Source organism: Rhea pennata, chromosome 3, assembly GCF_028389875.1.
Source record: "Rhea pennata isolate bPtePen1 chromosome 3, bPtePen1.pri, whole genome shotgun sequence".
NCBI classification, from domain to species: domain Eukaryota; kingdom Metazoa; phylum Chordata; class Aves; order Rheiformes; family Rheidae; genus Rhea; species Rhea pennata.
Genome location: NC_084665.1, coordinates 44,910,872 through 44,916,957, shown reverse-complemented (window position 1 = coordinate 44,916,957; position 6,086 = coordinate 44,910,872).

The following is a 6,086-nucleotide window of genomic DNA, read 5'->3' as shown; positions in this document are numbered from 1 at the left end:
GTGCAGATGGGCTAATCAAGGAAACCTCACTGTGCAGTAGCTCATCTCTGAGCACTAGCTCTGATGTGCAGTTCAAGCGTTCCCTGTCCCTCTGCACAGCTGTATGACCTCGAAGCCTGAAGTCCCAACCGTGCTCCATCTTTGCTTGCAGCCACGCTGGCCACTCCTTTCCACCCTGTTTTTTAATATCCCAGAAAGAACAGGCTCGAGCCTCTCACCAACGACGACATCTTTGTTAATAATCCAAGGACAGCCCTACAGCCAAACAGTTTCCGCAGCCGTTCAGAAGGCAGCGCTGCCAAACCCAGCGTCTAAGGCAGAGAGAGCGTCAAGCTGCTGCGGGTATCTGAGCCTGCTCCCTAACGCCGTACAATCCTCTGAGCTAATCTGGACATCGGCGCTTCTTGAAGCAGATACAGGATGCTGGAGTTAAAAGTCCTCATCCGGTATTGACTTCAGCAGGTTTCAGCAGGATTCAGGTATTTTTTGCTTCCAGAGCTGAATTTTCAGCTGCTGGGACTAGCAGACAGTCAGGGCTGAAACAGGTAAGTTAATGTCTAATATGTGGAACCTTATTGATGTGAGCCAGACACTTCATAAGTCTAAGTATGAGAAGCCAAGTGAGGAGAATGAATTAATTTAACTCCCTTTATTGGATGTGGCTAAAGTCATACCTATTTAAATGGGCTTTTACTCTGTATTCGTCAAGGTTCTTATAAAGAGAAGACGCCCTCCCTGCAAGGATGCATTATAGATTACGTGAAAAATCCAGGCACTGGGCAAGTGATCCTTAGCAATCTAATCCACCTTCCTCTTTTGTGGGTCTGCCTCTAGTCCACCTCCCTTTTTCAGTCAGCTCATACCCAGCTGACTGAGATATCTGAGGGAAATCCCCATTGAAAGGAAATACCCAGCAGCTTTGGTGCCTGTTTTAGGGGTTTTTTCCAGCTGTGGGAGTGGGGGGTAGAATGCAGAGAAAGGCTAAATCCTAAGTCATAGCCAGCAGAGAAGGCTACCAAAGGGAAAATACATTCCACTTGAGCTAACATGGATTTAAAGTAGTCTCCGAAGTTATGGAGGTACCCAGGAAACTGAAGGTTGCAAAGAACTATTTAAGCAATGAAAAGCAACAAAGCCTATTTGGTGCTTTTCAATCTTAGATCTGCAGATTGCTGAGTCTTGTTTTAAACTCCAAGGAACATTGAGTATAGACAGAAATTTCAGGTTTTTGAAGACTTCTGACTAGTTTGGAATGCAGAGGTCTTCTCCAAGCTCAAATCTGTTCCTATTGTGTATTGTGCAATGGGAAATCTGCAGAAGAGCCTGGAATCAGTTTATAACCACCAGATAGAAACAGAACTCCAAAATGAAACAAAGATGCTGACATTCTGATGCTTACAGTTCACAAAATCCATCTCTTTCAATCTTTCATTCACTGAGTAACATATTTAATTCTAGACAAATTTCTTCTGGCCAAATATATCAGCTGAAAATATCAAATCTCAATTTTCTTACTTTAAAGTTACTTAAATTACTCAGATTAGTTTGTGAGGATTGCATCCTGCCTTTGATGCATAGGCACTGGTTTATTTGAAACCGCTGGAAGCTTTGGCTGCCTTAAGGATTATAGGTTAGGGCCCTACATTTGTACTGTTGTACATCATTGTATGACCTAAATGAGATTAGAATAATAAATCTTGATTTATTATGAGGGCTTTATTTAGACATAGCTTGAGTATGAGGTCTGTGTCAGGATTAATAATGAAATCTAACATGCCCAGGCACAGGGAAAGCCCAATAATGAAAGGACATTTTTTCCCTTGAGAAAACTGGTTCCCAGCCCTCTGTTCGGCTTTTGTCAGAATTGCTAAATACTGAATGGCACAGAGATGCTGGATCCCAAAGATGATGACGTAGTCCATGACTTGGAGATGAGCCTACACTGAGCAAAGGCCGGAAGTATCCCATCGACAGTGTTTTCCAAGGCTGAGTATTCATGCTCTGCAATGCAATAGCATTCAGAAAGCTTCCAGTATAAGCTTCTCAGAATCTAAACACAAATGAGAAATTATGTCTTCAAGATTTGCTGGTTAATTCATCCATGGTGCTGAACATACATTAGCCTAGATACCTGTCCTATACTTAAGTCACATTCCTGAACCTGCTCTAAGAAAATGTCCATTCTTTTCTGCATCCTAGTCACCATTTCTCATCAGGATACCTGATGTCATTTAACATACCGAATTGCAGTGGCCTAAGTAGTAGACACAGGCAGGTAGTTAAGTTCCTCTTCACTAATAGCTACATGAATTCAGAGGAATTTGCCTTTCCAAAAAGTCCTAACCAGGATAAGGAAAAAAATGTAAGTAGTGAACTGCAGGGACGTGATCTTGAGTTTTAAGTGTGGCCAGATGAATTAAATCATCATGTTTCTTTATCTTTACAGTATCTTTACCTTTTGTCTAGTCCAAATAGTTTCTATACTTCCACATTCAACCAGCTAATTGACTGATCTTGTTCAGTAGCAAGTTTCTGTCCCACTTGTTTGTTTAGTAGAAATAGCAAGAGTTATTTCCTTTGAAATGTTGATATTGAGTTTTGGTAATCACAAGCCTTATGATGTTTGTGCAGAGCAAAAAGAAATGCTGAACCTGAACACCATTTTCTTTTTCCTTTATTCAGCAAGAGTCCTACTTGCCTGGCAGCCTGTCCCGGTATGCTTGAGCTGAGGTAGAACTGGATGGAGCAGCCTCAGACAATTTTTTCAGACAACTTGAAGGAAAAGCAAGTTTTAAAGAAGGACACACTGTTAGGTCCTGCTGTGTTTCTTTACTCAGTACTCAGGAGTTAAACCATGAGAACCAGATATTTGTAAGAAACAGAATCTCCAAAAAGCATGAAACCTCAAAAGGTTGAAAAGCACACCAATATAACTGAGGACAATTCTCTGGATTATCAAAGTATAAAATCAAATTGTGGAAGTTTCAGTATCTAACAGCATTTTAAACTATTTTTTCGCTCCCCAGAAGTGCCACTTCCTGTGAAGCCCTTTCTAAAAAACCTTTTAAACTATACTCTAGGTGGTGAGAATCATTAGGTGCAAAGTACTTTAAGACACAGTGATTCATTAACAGTGTTCCCAGCAGACTCTTTTAAGGTCAAGTAATGTCAAAGATGAGACTCCTAGACCTTTCTACTCAGGAACAGGGCAGCATTTCAACTCTCAGAAAGCAGATACTTCATGTTATCTACTTGTGATCATTTGAAGTCAAATAGCAGTGTGACAGCGTAGCTAAGCAACTTTTTGAACCATCAAGCTCCGCTCCTGTTTATTCCCTTGGACACTGACCCTTAGAAAGAAAATATTAATATAAACAAATCCTTTGGAATTGCCCAACATCCTTAGGCAGTAGGATTTTGATGAAGACCAAACTGTGGTTTAAGTCCTTAGGCACTGGAGATCTGAATGCGAAGTTTCATCTATTCAAAAGTTTTAACACTGCAGTGCAGGGTTTCCCAGCCAACCTTGCCTGTGGGCAAGGACGTCTGTAACATGGTCTGCACACCTGCTATTCTTTGCTATCCCTGACAATACCTGATCGAAGAAACAGCAGCTTTTTGTGGCTTTTTACAACATACTGCCCTGAATCACAAGTTGGCAGTCAGATCCACAAGGACATTAAGGGAAACCAGAACTTTGTGGTGTGGAAATGGATTCCCGCTTCTCTGTTTTATAGTATGTTTCAAGTGTATTGCAATCTGAAAATCCTGTTGTTTTGGCTGATGGCATATCACCGAAGCCTTTACCCTCATTTAGTAGGTTAAAGTCTTGTAGCACAAGCTGTGAGCAGTTTTTACAGATCACTGATAAAAAGCGATAGAAGTTTCATGGGCCACCCTAGGTTATGTCAGCCACAAGCAGAATGAGAAGGTTTATGCTGAGAGCAGAGAGGCAGTGTGTAACCCGTTGAATCTTATTATCACTGTACTCTGGCCTCTAGATAGCATATGCATACACTGGGGTTGTAGAGACTCTAAGAGATGTACAGGAGAGGCCTATTAGTAGAACTGGGAAAGACTAGGAAGAGGTTTTCCTTGTCTGCTAGAAGGAAGTATGTATCAATCTAGGGGAGACGCTTTCCTGGCCTGGGGGACAAAGCCTTCTGTAGTATGTATTGAAATTATTTTTATTTTATCTATTTTATTTGTTGTATATAGTGTCTAAATCTATCCAGGCCCTTTACTTTCCCTGTCTTTGCCTAATGGAAACACTAGCCTGAATGCTGCTCTGACAAACTTGCTTCACTAACTGCTCAGTTCTTGGTGTTCTGCCCTAGTAGTGAGTCAGTTACTTTTTTTTCCAGGAGATATGCAAGAGCTAGTAACGGGTGCTCATATAAAACTCAGTCCAAGATTATTTGTATTGAAACCATAAAACTCTCCTTCTGTGCCTACTATAACATATCTCTGGACAAGTACATAATTACTACTGTTCCGATGTTTCTTATCCTTCTTCCTCTTTCCCATTATTCACAGTGTATGGATTTCTGAACTTAGCCCAGTCAATGTGTAGGCCACTCAATGCTGTGTACCACTCTGCTTCCATCTACTTTTTATCCAAAATTCCCAAACCTCATTGTTCATGGTGAGGGTCTTCAATTCATATCTAGGCTCCTTAGTAGAAGTGTTCTCATTTACAGAAGTACAGAGAACACACAGATCTGATTCAGTTAACAGAAGCTAGGTTTGTATGTCACCTTTAAAATCAAACCACTTATATTTTAGTACATAAACATGGATTTTGGAACATAGCTTAAAGTATTCAGTGCAGGTATTATTAGGTCATGACAGGCATATCTAAAAATCTTTTTAAAGTACTATACAAACTTATATATACTATACATATTCTTAATCAGCACAATTATCAAAATAATTGTCCTTTTCAGCAAAAATAATAGTTATCATCAACTCCTTTCAGGATGAGACATTACTAATATAAATCTTTATCTCATTTAGTACTCAGGGTTAATATTAACATCTCCGTACCCTGTACTCTACACTGTGTTAGCCTTTCCTCCGTGGATTCTTCTTCTAAAGAAATTTTCTCTCCCTGCTCACCAGAAATGTGAGGATCCTCCCTGGGAATCATTCCAGGTAAGAAACATTTCTTGTAATTAGCTTGATATGAATGATAGAACAAAACACAGCACTGCTGTAGCCACAACCAAGGTGCCTTTTAACAAGCTTATTTGATTGTACTGGATGCTATACATGACCTAGAGATACATTAAGCATTTCCACCATGCTACAAGCATCTAAACCACTGAGTTTCAGTTCTCACTTCCCATCCCTGTAAGTCAAATCCAGCAGCCTGCAAGAGCACCTATTAATTTATAGACTTAATCCCAAGGGCATATCTGCACATTTACAAAAAGGCAAGTTTGGTCCGCTGTTGCCACGGTGATGGCACAAATAGAGAACAACCAAGAAGGAAAGAACCTGTGGCTGTATGTATGCTTTGGTGGATTTGGGCATTTAGGGGGTTTTGTATGTTCCTCTATGCAGGCCATTTGAAGATGTTTATATACCTTTTCTACCATTCTAGTGGAAGGTAGGATGTTAGAAGAAAAAGAGAATGATGAATGTATTAGATTTGCTGTGCAAATTTTGTATTCCTTATAGACATAAGAGGTATAGACTCCCTTATAGACACAAAGGTTTCTGCAATTCAGAGCTGAACTGTTACAGTTTATTGCAGTGTTTTGAATTTCATGAGTACATTAAGATGTTTAAAATTATTTATAATGAAATGCAGCTAAATAAAATACTTATTAAAGCAAAACAAAACAAAAAATCCTGAGAAGATATGATGTGATTATCACTAGGAAAAATGTCAGGTAGCTGCCTATTACAGAAAATACAATGTTACTAAACTAATTTAAAATCCAGATAATTTTCCTTAGGAGAAAATTCAACCGTAAGTTGTTCAGGGGCTGGTGGATTTCTTTGTTTCTTAAGGATGGTAGAGATTCGTACACAAGCATCAGCAAAGGGCAGCTTTCTGAGCTGTTCCCTGCCAATTGCTG